At 38.8% G+C, this 14,343-nt stretch overlaps 1 protein-coding gene across 2 annotated transcripts in view; it reads right to left on the reverse strand.

Annotated features, from left to right (window-relative positions):
• KCNJ16 (potassium inwardly rectifying channel subfamily J member 16) overlaps nt 1–14,126 on the reverse strand; it is a 30,380-nt gene extending 16,254 nt beyond the window's left edge. The window contains exon 1 of one of the 2 annotated variants that reach the window (XM_003276085.4): nt 13,986–14,126. The gene's annotated coding sequence lies outside the window, so the exon portion shown is untranslated. Of the gene's footprint in view, nt 1–10,713; nt 10,781–13,985 lie in introns of those variants that run through there. The other variant, XM_030828004.1, reaches the window with a different exon arrangement.
• Between the last annotated feature and the right edge of the window lie 217 nt (nt 14,127–14,343).

Consider the following 14,343-nt stretch of genomic DNA (forward strand, 5'->3'; position numbering starts at 1 on the left):
GATTTTATGAGTGCGCTGCTAAGTTTTAAACTTGTGTGGGGCCTGTAGAGCTTTTATTTTGACTAATTTCTTCCTTTTGGAATGGGAATGTTTATCCAATGCCTGTTTGTGCAATGCCCCTACTGTATCTCAGAAGTAACTAACTTGTCATAGGTGGAAGGGATTTGCCTTGTCTCAGATAAGACTTTAGACTTTTGAGTTAATGCTAGAATAAGTTAAGACTTTTGGGAATTTGGGGGAAGGAATGATTGTATTTTGCAATGGGAGAAGGAAATAAAATTTGGGGTGGGCCAGGGCAGAATATAGTTTGGGTATTTGTCCCCACCCAAATCTCATGTTGAAATGTATTCTCCAGTGCTGGAGGGGGGACCTGGTGGGAGGTGTTTTGTGTTTTGATCATGGGGGCGAATCTCTCATGGCTTGGTGCTGTCTTTATGATAGTGAGTTTTCATGAGATCTGGTCATTTAAAAGTGGCGGCACCTCCCTCCTCAACTCTGTCTCTCACTTGCTCCTGCTTACACCATGTGATGTGCCTGCTCCCCCTTCACTTTCCACCATTTTGTAAGCTTCCTGAGGCCTCCCCAGAAGCAGGTGGTGGCATTATGCTTCCTGGAGAACCTGCGGAACTATGACCCAATTAAACATCTTTTTTTTTCCAGCATTTGTTTATTTATCTATTTCTCTTTTTTCTTTTTTTAAATTGTACATTAAGTTCTTGGATACAGGTGCAGAACATGCAGGTTTGTTACATAGGTATATATGTGCCATGGTGGTTTGCTGCGCCCATGAACCCATAACCTACATTAGGTATTTCTCCTAATGCTATCCCTCCCCTAGCCCCCGAACCCCCGACAGGCCCCAGTGTGTGATGTTCCCCTCCCTGTGTCCATGTGTTCTTACTGTTTTCTTTAAAACAGGTTTAAATTACCTAGGTTTTAAATTACCCAGTCTCAGATATTTATAGCAATGTAAGAATGGACTGATACAATCTGCCTCTTGTCAGCTTATAGACTCAAGTTCTGAACAATCATAAGTTCTACTGAATTACTGAACTTGAGGCTAGAGGGAAAGTCTTCCCTCCCCTACATCACACAAACTTACAAAGTTGAGTAGCTGCATCAGAGGCCGTGTGGTCCACAAAGCTTAAAATATTTACTACCTTAAATATTATCCTAGTTTCTTTGAGTCTTTACAGAAGAGTTTGCCATACCCTGCTCTAAAGCCCAAGGATGTTTCTGCCACTGATTAACTTTTTTGTTGGTTAGATTGTTCTGTGAAATAAATTGTAAGCTCCACGAGGGCCTTACTTGTCTTATTTACCACTGTATCCCTAACAGCTAAAGCAATATGTGATGTATAGGCACTTACTAATTATATTTTGAAGAAATAAATGAATGAATAATTGAATAATACAAAGATGATATTTATCCTCAAGGAAATTTCATCCGTCATAAGAGAGTTAGTACTCCTAAGACTATAAAAACATCAGTGCAGACAGTTCTCCAAACACCCATTTATCCTACATCTCCCCATTGCAGATACCAGCTTATAAACAGAAAACACAAAAGTGATACTATTTGTTTTTACGTATCATCTTCCTCAGGACTGGTAATAGAGCTCAGTATGAAATTTTATATTATTATTATTTTTTCAACTTTTAAATTCTGGGGTACATGTGGAAGTTTGTTATTCAGGTATATTGTGTGATGCTGAGGTTTGGGGTATGAATGACCCTTGCACCCAGGTACTGAATATAGTGCCCAACAATTAGTTTTCCAAACCTTGAAGCCCTCCCCGCTCTCCCCTCTAGTAGTCCTCTGTGTCTGTTGTTGCCATGTTTATGTTCATGAGTATCCAATGTTTAGCTTCCACTTACAATTGAGAACATGCAGTATTTGGTTTTCTGCCCCTGTGTTAATTCACTTAGGATAATGGCCTTCGGCTACGTAAATGTTGCTGCAAAGGACATTATTTTGTTCTTTTTTATGGCTGTGTAGTATTCCATAGCATATATTGACCACATTTTCTTTATCCAGTCCACCATTGATGGGCACTTAGGTTGATTCTATGCCTTTGCTATTGTGAATGGTGCCTTTATCAACATGTGAGTGCATGAAACTTTTGGTGAATGATTTGTTTTCTTTTGAATATATACCCAGTAACAGGATTGTTGGTTTGAATAGTAGTTCTGTTTTAAGTTCTTTGAGAAATCTCCAAACTGCTTTCCACAGTGGCTGAACTAATTTACATTCCCACCAACACTGTATAAGCATTCCCTTTTCTCCACAGCGTCGCTAACATCTGTTGTTTTTAAAGTTATTAATAATGGCTATTCTCACTGGTGTGAGATGATACCTCATTGTGGTTTAGATTTGCATTTCTCTGATGCCTAGTGATAGCACTTTTTTCATGTTGTTGACTGCTTGTGTGTCTTCTTTTGAAAAGTGTCTGTTCATGTAAAAGTGTTTAATTTGTTAAGTCTGTAATTGAATTACTAGAAATGTGACTCCTCCAATATTAATGTGTGTTATATTGTAACTTTAAAGATATATTCAAATGTATACATTTAATTTGAACTATTTCTGGAGGTAAGCTAGCCATGTGTGACAATAGTCTGTGAATCTGGTACAACCTCCAATGCAGCAATTCCATTCTCAGCAATTTTTTTCTAAAGAAATTATTATGGATGAATACAAAGACATGACTACATTGGAGGGATATTTGTAGTGACAAAATCTGGATGTGATTTAGCTATTTTATAAATGAGAGGTTGATTTCATAGGTAATGGTACAATCATATGATTACTCTATAGCCATGAAAAGTAATGGAGTAGAAGAGTGACAGGAAAAAAATTGGGCTTTTTAAATGAAAATAAAAACAGGGCTATAAAAACTCTCATACAATAAATTTTTTTAAGTTTCAATATATTTAAAAATGGAGAAAAACAGAATGATATACAACAAAATGTTAATTTTGATGTGATTGGTTTTCTCTTTTTTCTTCTATTCACATACTTATATTTTCTAAAATTTAATAGTAAACATGCATGACTTTTGCAGAAAGAAAAAAGGTATTTTCAGTTAATACTTTGAAGAATATTAATTCTGAGGCTTTGTAAAGGGGAAACAAATCAATAGCAATCTAAAAGCATTTATTAGACTTTTTAAAAGGCAGCTATAAATAGCCCAGCAAGGCAGACAATCATACAGACATTTAAAGTCAGACATCGATGCTGTAATTTTTGCTGGAACAGTTTACAGAAACAAATATAGTGACATTTAATTCATCTAAGTAAAACCAGATCTCATTTAAAACAAGGAGGTGGGAGGAAGAGGGAGTCAGATCACATTTGGCCACTGGAGAGCAATTGGAGAAATCATGAAAACAGTGGGTAACAAATCAGGGATGAAGCAGAGTTAGCATTAAATGGGCACCAAATGCATTTCCCCTTTTTGGTGCCTCCTTTTGTCTCTTTCCCATTCCAAACCATATTAAACTGTTAATATCTGTATTTCTTGGCTTGTATAACAATGTCTGTTTTAAGAATCTTTCTTTTATCTTAATATTTTCAATAACTTTGGAAAGAAAATGTTAAAAATTGTGCTATTTTGCAACTTTCCTACTTTGAGGTCTCTATTGCTAGCTAGATGTACAAAACTCAAGTAAATGGTCCTTTAAATGAATGAGTTCTGAGGAGGGCAATTATGTATTCATGATGCAGGTTTGCCTAAATAGCTGTCCCTAGCTAGATATTCATAACCTCAAGCTACATATTCATAACCTCCAACACCTCGTGTAGATATCCTTACAAGCAGTATAGTGTAATGGTGTTTTTTAAAGTGTAGTCAACTATTTGCTTTCAAATTCTAGGGGAGCATCTTACACTTGTAGATTCTCGAGTTTCACCCCAATCCTGATTTGGTTGGTCCTCAACTGATTCTTACGCGTTTTGGAGATTGAGACCTTTAGTTTCAAAAATCGAGACCTAGATTCTGATACATAAGAATTTGAGTTTAAATACCTGCTTGATTGCTAATAAGATGGTGCACGTTTGCACCAACTAATCAACCTCTTTGAGCCTTGGTTTGCCCATCTGAAAATGCAGATCAGTGGATTGCTATGAGGATAAAAAGGAGCTGTGCTTCTAAACCTCCTTTCATACTAGGTGGTATTGTTTAGTTTTTAATCACAGTGCATGTAGCTATGACTACAGTCTTAGCCCAACCAAATAACGAATGGAAAGTGGAATTATCTTATGCAGATTAATATCATCATTCAAGTGTAGATCCAAATGGGGAGAGAGTTAACTGGCATTTTTCCCCCACCATTAATTATAAAATTGGCAATTTCCCAGACTTGTTTCAGAATTCTGTTTTAGCATCTAATTGCCTTGACCTTCATTACCTTCAGGGAGACATGACAGAACTTCCCAGAAGAACTACAAGTATTGCTAAGAATAGAAGTCATTTTGTTCTAGTTACCTGCTTTGTGTTTTTCAACAGAATGACAACACTCTCCATGGTGTTTCTAAATGCCAGGTTACCTATGACTAATCTTTAATAGCTCCCATATAGTTTTGTATGGGAGCTGCTTTGGTTGAACCTAACTGTTCGTTTCAAAACAAATGTATTTATGGAAGGCATATGTGTCATGACTTTTGACCCTCTCAAAATTTGGTATTTATGGTATGCCAACAGAAATCCAACTCCTATCTCTCTGTTGCTATTTTCCCATTTGTGAGAACTGCCTGCAAACTGTCCTCTTTGGCAATTTACAGAGAGTCTATTTATTAGTCTATTCAATCTGCTGGGAATCATTGAACTCACAGATGTGATTTACTCGTAGACCAGAAACTCCCTGGATAGTGTCTACAACTTCTTTGACCTTTAAGTGATTGGGTTTCTGTTTTAAGCTGTTGCAATGAAAACTCAGGACATCTTTATTGGAAAGGAAAATAAAGTAAGTGTTATTAGCTGATGGCTCAATTCCCATCTTCCCTGTGGATATAGATAAATTAAGAAGGCCTTAAAAATACAAGACAAAAGATCTTCCTAGGAAGATCCAGATAGATAGCGTCTTGAGACAATACCTTAAGCTATATGTTGCTTGTCACGTAAGATTAACTTTCTATTAGTGTGTGCCTTCTCAAGGCCTCTTAGCAGGGAAGCATTACCACTTACTACAGATAATAGAAGATTTAGAGAGCTGACAGGAGTTAGTGTATTTGATAGAATCTTGAATTTCCATGTTTTTTTTTAATACTTTCTCTTCCAATCACACTTTTTGTCTCCATGATAGTGCTATAGAAGAAGAATGAATCATCCTGTACTGATTTGGGAGGTTGGAATTTTATTATCTATGAATGCCTATGCACACAGCAGCAACCCAAGTTAGTAATATTTTCCTTAAAAAGAAAAGTGATACTGTTCCCAGCATTTCTCAGCCTAGAATATTCATGTTGATGGGCAACAAAGAACTGAGTTTGGGGAAGATGGGAGCACTTTTCCCTTAAACCATGATGGTAAGGTGTTTAAACCTTCACGGGAAGAGTTTCTATACCATTTAGCCAAATATACCAATGACAGTAATGGACTGGAAAAAATTATGGACACATCTTCGTGTACTTTTAAATTCAGTCAACATTCAACTATATCTGAAGTATTGTGAAGACTACGATTAAGAATTATGAGGAATATTACTGCCGTTGAGAAGTTCAGTCTTGCCAAGAAAACCACAGCCCTGCTGTCAATACAGCTCTTTGAGAATATAGACTTCTATGGTGGAATAATATCAAAGTGAGAAAGATGCTGCTAGATCCAAAAGAAAGGTGACTAGGGTTAAGACTTTTCCCACCATTTAAGGAGCAAAGATGCTTCCCTGGTATTTGGCTTGGGTGGTTGCTTCTTGATTTTCTAGGCAAATGAAGGAAGTTGGTGCCATAGATAAGCCATAAAAGGAAAGTAGTGAGAAATCAATTTGCATTTGACTTGGAATAAATTATATGCTTTGAAAAGAATGCCCCATTAAAACTGATTTTTTGTTCCCTTGAAATCAAGCTATCAGATGAGAAAGATGTAACCAAGGAGAACATTCTGGGTTGTTGGGCAGAAGGAAGTTTAGGAATTTTAATTTTAATTTTAATTCCTTGGGCTAATTCATCCGGCAGATAATCTACCTATGAAAATTTGAGTGGTGCTTGCCTTGAACAAATAGGTTTCCTGCATCCAAAACAAAATTATTTCTTAGCCAAGAATGTGTGCGGTATGGCTACATGGAGAAAGATTTCCAATATGTATTTAAAAATCAGTAATTTTAGATACTGATTTAATTGAATATTATTTATAATAATTTTAACTGTAGACCACATGGCCTTGTTTTATTTGAGGTTGATTAGAGAAGGGGACAGGGATGAGATGAATATTTTCTCTGGTAATAAAATTACCTTTTGCTTTAACTTAATCAAAATGCCATTTTGTACCCATAAATGATAGATAATATTTATGAAAAGAACAGTCAACTGATGGGTTTGGGAGTACTGCAGAACTTTAAAACATAACTGGAAGGATTATCCTATAAACTAACACTATTTTATTTTCATTCATAGAGTTCAAGACGAGAGGAAGAAATACTGGCATTTTAGCTGAGAATTATAAACATCATTGGCATTTGAACTTCCCAAATCTCATGTAATTTTCCCCTAGAAACATAGACTGGATGCCCTCATTAAAAAAAAAAAAAATTAGAAACCTGTCCTCAAAGACAGATTGTTAACAACTTGTGAATGTGCCCATGCCAGCTCCCTTATCCAGAAACATTTATGAGAGAAGACATAATAGTCTGAAGGAATATTTGTCCTGTTATTCATATTTGGCTAAGTGTCACTAAAACCTTGTGAAAACCAAAAGAAGTGCAAGGCCCTGCCCATCAACCCCTAGCCCTCAAGGTCTTGTACTTGGTTCTTGGGTTCTTGGTCCCAGGGGCACCTGAGTGTGGCAACACATCATCTATGCTGTGCCATCAAGCAAAGCGGGTCTCCACTTCCTCTCCTGAGCAGGACCACTCTGATGTATATTCTTCTCATTTGAATCAAAGAATGTTCTTTGTATGAAAGCAACACATTGGGATTGGCGACCGTATTAGTTAGTTTTCACACTGCTGATAAAGACATACCTGAGACTGGGTAATTCATATACAGAAAAAGAGGTTTAATGGGCTCACAGTTCCACGTGGCTGGGGAGGTCTCATAATCATGGTGGAAGGCAAAAGGCACTTCTTTGTTGGCAGCAGCAAGAGAGAGAATGAGAGCTAAGCAAAAGGGGTTTCCCCTTATAAAACCATCAGATCTCGTGAGACTGACTACCACGAGAACAGTATGGGGAAAACTACCCCATGATTCAGTCTCCCATCTGGTCCCTCCCACACATGGGAATTATGGGAGCTACAACTGAAGATGAGATTTGGGTGGGGACACAGCAAAACCATATCAGTGACCTTGCCTGTCTGCAGGCATATGTACCCCGTTCGTTTCCCCAAAGATATTTTACTACCAGTTTAATAGAACAGCACTAATCAAAATCTCAGCTATCTAAGCAGTAATGGCCAGGAGGTCTAATAGTACAGCCAAGTATTCAGTGTGGTACAACTTTGAGGTCCAGCCCGCAGACAGCCTATGATCTAATCAAGGTTTTTCTGTGTGCTCCCCGCTTCTGCTTTTAGTGACACCTTCCCCTTAGCCCAGCTCCATCTCCTCTTTTTGGGGCTCAGTGCTGTGTCACTCTCCCATAATCCTAATAGCCATCTTGAGAAGCAGGTTGTATTATATCTTTTGTATTTTGCAAATTATATTATATCTTTTGTGTTTTGCAAATTAACAAGCTAAGCAAAAAAACTAACATTGCAACCCAGATCTCTATAACTGGTGTGAGTGGTGCATAATGGTTAATGTCACACTCATGCCCTCAGATGTGCATATCTTCTGTATACACAGCTTGAACCATGTTTTCTAGAATTAAGGAGATTATATCCTATTCCTTGCAATTCCAGACACCAGGGTTGTAGTGAACTATTTCAGCGTCTGATGTGATTTTTAATTTTTCCTGAGATACAGCTACTCACTCTCCTTATAATATCAGCCCTTGATATACACACTGGGGGACACGAGTACAAGTAGCAAGTGACTGTAGCAGACCTCCACCAGACCAAACCATTAAGAATCTAAAACATCAGCAAGGAAAGAGGTCAAAGGAAGCTGAGACGTGGGAGGGGTGCTCTGAGTGAGAGCTAATTGAATGATGCCTTTTCATGCGGAGGAATGTTTCCAGTTGTGGGATTACGTGGCCAGTGGGTAGACTGGAGGGAAGGCTTGTCATCTTCAGACACCCTTTGGAATGAAGCCAAAGTGTTTTAACACAGAAGGAAAAGCAGTCCAGTGTGGGTGATGTCACAGGGCATCCTGAGGAAAGCAGCAAGCATAAAGCTTCCCACTGCGTGGATCCAAAGTATACAGAATTATCTTGGCATTAATTCCTTCTGCAGCAAGAAGCTGGACTCTTAGTGAAGAACTAGCTCTCATCATAAAGACTCGATGCCGGAAATGAGTGTGTGTGTGTGTGTGTGCACGAAGTGTGTAGGTGTGTAAGTCTGGTTCCTGATCTGAGAGTTAGAGATCAACATTCCAGTCTCCTCGTAGGCTCTAGGTTGTCTGTGAAATTGCTGTGAAGGACCAAAGTCTGTTTTCACTGGGTAGACAGAAAATCGTCCTGTTTGTCTTAAGGACACTGTCAAGCTGTGATCAGAAATTTGCCTTTTAATATAATAATGGTGATTATTAGATATGGGAAGGATAGGGGTACAGAAGAGTGACCCAAAACAAAAAAGCACTTTATGTCAGCGGCAGCCCTGCATTAATGAAATGAGACATTCACACCATAACAGGTGACAATGGAGAGTCTGTTAGTCATGTCAAATTAGAAAAGAATGCCTGAGACTGGGAAGCAGAAAAGCACATTTCCATCTTCCTGTCTGGAGAAACTTTACAGGATTGAAGTATGTATTGTCATCACAATTGAGAACTGTTTAAGTAGTAGCAGTGCCTTCCCCTTTGAAGAGGGTGTATTTCCTAACATTGTAGGTGCGGACAGCCAGGTTTCTGGGTCTTTTAGCCTTGGGAGATCCTTGCTGATGGAATACAGCTTTCACAGCTCCATGCTAGCAGATTGTGGGGCTGGGGAGCTGCGAGGATCATCCCAGCGGCTGGGAGCAGTTATTTAGGGAGAAGATAGTAAATCTTCAACTAAGTATTATTAGATCTGACACGTGGATTAAAAGGCAATGTAATGGCCAGACTTCTAAGGTCGAAAGCCAAGAGTTTAGGATTGCCCACTGGAGTGTGGCATTTTCTGTTCTTGGGACACATCCAGCTATGATTGTGAAAGGATGGAAATTCAGTTGAGCTGCTGGAACAGGGAGTAAAGAGGGGCAGGGCTTTAGTTAATCAGCTTAACAGGCGCCCAGTGAGAGAACAGGGGAAGAGAAAGGGGGGAAAACCCAGTGTTGGGGAAGTTAGGAAAAGGGATAATAGGCAGTATGTAGATATTTGTGTAGGTAAGAAGTCTGCATCAAATAGGTATGGCAAAAACAGTAAGTGGGATCCAGATAACGGAGTTGGGGTTTAGGACCTCCAAACTGAGAGAGGATAATCAGATAGCAATTATCAGCCAGAGAGAAACACTTCTTATGTGCCAGGCATTTTATGCCCATGAAATATGTTTAATTCTCCCAGTTACCCTGAGAACAAAGGATCAATATTATCCTCATTTTAAAGATAAAGAATTGAAGCTTAACTAGTTTGGGATATTTATTCAGGGTCATAGGATAATACATGTTGGGAGAAAAAAACATGAGAAATTTATCTCATTTTATTACTAAAGTTTTAAGCCTTACTAATAAAAGGAACTGTTGGGCATGGAATCAGAGTGATGGTGGCTATTTGGACCTGAACTCAGGAAAAAACAACCCCTAGTTACTAGGACTGGAGCACAGGTTCAGAGCAGAACTCACTGCAAGAAATGCTCACTGAGTCCCCTGAGATGAGTTTTGTAGCCACTCACTTAGGAGTTCTAGGAATGACCCGTCCCATGGCCTAGAGCAGAGGGGCCTGCGTGTGGAATCAAATGCCCTCAGCTCTAGGGACTGGAGAAACTCAGAAGCAGGGAAATTTAGGCAACTGATTATACTAAACAGTTATCAATGTCAAGCTCAGAGGGCTAGCAAAAACGGGCAAGGAGAAAGGGAGGGAGGAAGGTGAATAGGGTTAAAAATATATCTTTCCCAGAAAATCAAGGCAAAGATTCAACAAAAATAGTTTTCTAGCCACAGAGAATTCCCAGTGGAAGTAGTGAATGCTGGTTTATTGGGAGATACTTCACATCTGAAATGTAATGTTTGATTCCTGGTACCTCTTTTGTTTAATAGAGGTCACTATAGTGATGAAGGAGTGGAACAGGACCCTCCTTCAAAAGTGACAATGGTAGAAGAAGCCACTGGGACACGGCCACTTTAAAGCAGATATGTTGATGTGGTCATTTATAGAGATCAAAATGCAAAATGACCGATTCGTCTCTATTAAACTATGCACACACAAAAGAATGTCCCTAGCCCTAACTTTCATCTTGACCCTCATTACCCCTCGTGTCAGCCCATCCCAACATACCTTCCCTGACCTCAACTGCGTGACTGACCAGCAGAGATTGGGCTCACCAGACGGGCAAGGCCCAGGGTGGAATGTGGATGTCTGAAATCAGGAAAAAGAAAAAACAGAGAAGAAACTATTAAAGATGATATATACTCGCATATTCAAAGCTTTTATTGAACATCAGCTATGTTCCCTGTACTGTGATCTAGGTGTGCTGAGATAGTCAAAACATGGCCCTGGCTGCAATTGGGTCACACCCTTGAATGCAGTTACGAATACTCTGTATTCATGCAGTAGAGACAGGGGCCCTGCTCTACGGTGCTACAAAGGACGGGGCTAGAATCTGCTTATGAATTTTACAGGGATGTAGATTTAATATCTGTATCATGAAAGTTTTTATTGTTAGTACCTTACAACAGAAACAATCTACCGAGTATTAACTCTGAATTTGGATAATCAACTTGAAGAATTTAAAGAGGAGCTTCCTGAGTTTGCTAGGTGGCTGAACTAGAAAACTCTGAAGTTCTCTTCTAACATTAGTATTTAAAGGTTTTATGTTATGCCATTTTCTAATTAACTGGTAAATAGCACTCCAATTTTATGAAATAAGCAGTGGTGAAAGTCTTTCCAAGAAGATTGGAAATAAACAGTGTCAGACTTCAGCTTCTCAGTAAAGTCAAAAGACTTGAGTCTTCTAAATTTTTTTTTTTAAATTGTGAGCCATATTTGTCATGCCAACAGGACAGATCATCCTGACCCATGTTTTGGTACTATCTGTGCCTTTGCTCATTGCATTGACTTCTTAATTTTAGCTGACCTGTTTTCATTTTCATTTTGTAATTCTGCATATGGCTCAATGATAACAAAACACTCAGACTGGATCAAGGATTTTCTGAGCAACAATTAAAACAATACGACTCAGCAGAATGGCTACAAGGGAAGTCTCTAAGGATAGATGTTTCTGTTTCTCACTCTTGTGTTTCAGGGTGCCCCTGAATCTCACTGTGATGTTGGGTGTGTTGCATCTTGAAGGTGACCCAAGCTCAGGTTTTGATGATATGGCTTATTAGGTTCTTATCATGACTTGTGATTCCAGATGGATTATTAAGTGATGCAAACAAAACAGTGCCTTTACTTTCATCACTTAGATTTGATTTTTGAGTCAGTCTAGTTTCTGTTTGAATCTCATCTCCAACATTTACCTATGTGAACTCAGAGCAGTTGTTTTACCTCTGTGTTCCCTGTCTTTTTAAAAGGGACAATTCTAAGAATTAAATCAGATAGCATTGTAAAATACTAGGTATCTCATAAATGTCAGTAGTTTTTGCCTGAAGCTTAAGCTCTCAAGCAAAATAGCAACTTCTACTTTGGCTGATTTGAGGCAGCTACTGTGACAATGGTAGAAGAAACCATCAGGAGAAACCACTTTAAAGCAGATATTCTGATGTGGCCTCTTAATAAAGATCAAAATGAACATTATTTGTCTCTGTTAAACTATGCACACATAAAATAATGTCTCTTGCCATAACTTTCTGCTCGACCCCCATGAATCCTCATGCCAGCCCATCGCAACATACCTTCCCTCACCTCAGCTGCATGGCTGACCTGCAGAGATTGGGCTCACCAGACAGGCAAGGTCCGGAGTGGAATGTGGATGTCTGAAAGCTGAAGATTAAATATTGCAGGTCAGAAAACCATGGCAGAAGCAGGTCAGGGCTGGTATTAATTGCCAGAGGCACCTTTGATATTGCAACTGTATTCCACCTTCCTCATTACAAAATTGCAATTGGCTTGTATTTTCTGGAGAGCAAAACATGTATTCTTTGGAATTGTACCACTTGGTATATTACTGAGAGCTTAGCTATTAATCCCCTATCACTCTCTATCAGTTTCTCTCCTCTCTAAAATGGAGCTAACAATAATTGTCTCCATTTACCTTGTGCTCCTTGTGTGTCAGGTACACAATTATCAAATGAAATTAAATAATATCTAAGATATAGATACTAGTAAAGGCTTTCGAAAAGGAGGCAGAGAGAAGCTTAGTAATTTGGGGGAAGGTCACACTGCCAATGCGTAGCCAATTTGGTCTCTACCTTGCAGATTGTAGACTTTCAGAACTTCTAATCTTTTTAAAAAAATATAATTGTGAGTCATATTTGTCAGGCCAACAGGACAGATCATCCTGACCCATGTTTTGGTACTATCTGTGCCTTTACTCCTTGCATTGACTTCTTAATTTTAGCTGACCTGTTTTCATTTTCATTTTGTAATTCTGCATATGGCTCAATGATAACAAAACACTCAGACTGGATCAAGGATTTTCTGAGCAACAATAAAAAAAAAAATACCTGCACTCCATCTGAATTCTCAGGATTATTTCAAGATTCATGGGAAATTTTTTAAAAGGCAGGGGAGGGATTTTAAAAAGAAAAGCTTAACATGTTTCATAAGTAAGTCATTTATGGCTAAACCCATGGCCAGGCATCTATACTGTCTTAGAATTTTCACATGGATAAGCTGCCTTCCTTCAACTTGTGCCACTTCTTATAGTGAAACGGAAACCTGAAGGCATGGAATATAGTAGGTGTTATTTACTCCATAGCAACAGTCCAGATTACAAATTGAAAGAAAGCAATGAGCAGAAGAAAAACATTAAAAGTTCAAAAGCCCCATGCTTTTATACTTAGTCAGATTTCAATGCTTGAAGGGCTTATTATTTATTGAAATTACCTTTTAGCAGTTATTTTTCTAAAGAGTCTTTACATCACTTCTGTCTATATTTTTAGTTGTGAAGATGTAATTAATCCCAAATTGATGTCAACGTATTTTATTACACAGTTTCAAATTCGCGATGCTACTTTGCTGTCACTTTGCAACAGTGGAAGAATGACAAAGACATACAAAAAAGATGGTTTTATGAATGACTGTTTTCCACAGGAAATGAAAGATTCACCTCTTCCACGTTGCTCCACGTCAGTAAGTTATGTCAGCTGGCTAAGTCATCATCCTCTTAGTCTCTCTCTGTCTCTGAATGTTACTTCCCTTAATAGATCTGCAAATGGCACTGACATTTTTAATCTGTTTGGCTCAGCATTCCCCAGAGATATATGAGAGAAAGAAAACCTATTCCCAGCCGTAGACCATGCCTCCATAAAGCATGACTACTGAGCCAAAAAAAGCATCATAAAGGTGCATATTAGCGGGGATACATGCAAAAAGGATGAGCTTAAGAGAGCAGACAAGCAATTAGTTCAGGCTTGGAACACTTTTAATCCACGACACGATCTTACCTTAGTGAAAGATGATGAAGTGCAGATCTGAACCCCATGTGCTTTTCATCTCGTAAGAGCACCGTAGCTGAGCATCTCAGGGCGCTTTTCTCTTGGCCCTGTTAGTACCCTTCTGAAGCTGTCAGCACCTACCGCCATGGAGATGAGAAACCCCACAGGAGAATCTCTCTCTTCTTTGCCTTTCCGGATACATTCACCACAGACAAAGGCCACTGAGTTCTCAGCTTCGCTCTAGTGAATCGACACTTTCTTTAACTGGTTCCCATGCCTACGCATAGTAGATAGTCTTGCCAATGGTGGCGGACAGAAAACAAGAATCAAGAATAGCCTTCTTCCATGCCCATTTACATCTTTGTTT

Source organism: Nomascus leucogenys, chromosome 14 (assembly GCF_006542625.1).
Source record: "Nomascus leucogenys isolate Asia chromosome 14, Asia_NLE_v1, whole genome shotgun sequence".
NCBI classification, from domain to species: Eukaryota; Metazoa; Chordata; class Mammalia; order Primates; family Hylobatidae; genus Nomascus; species Nomascus leucogenys.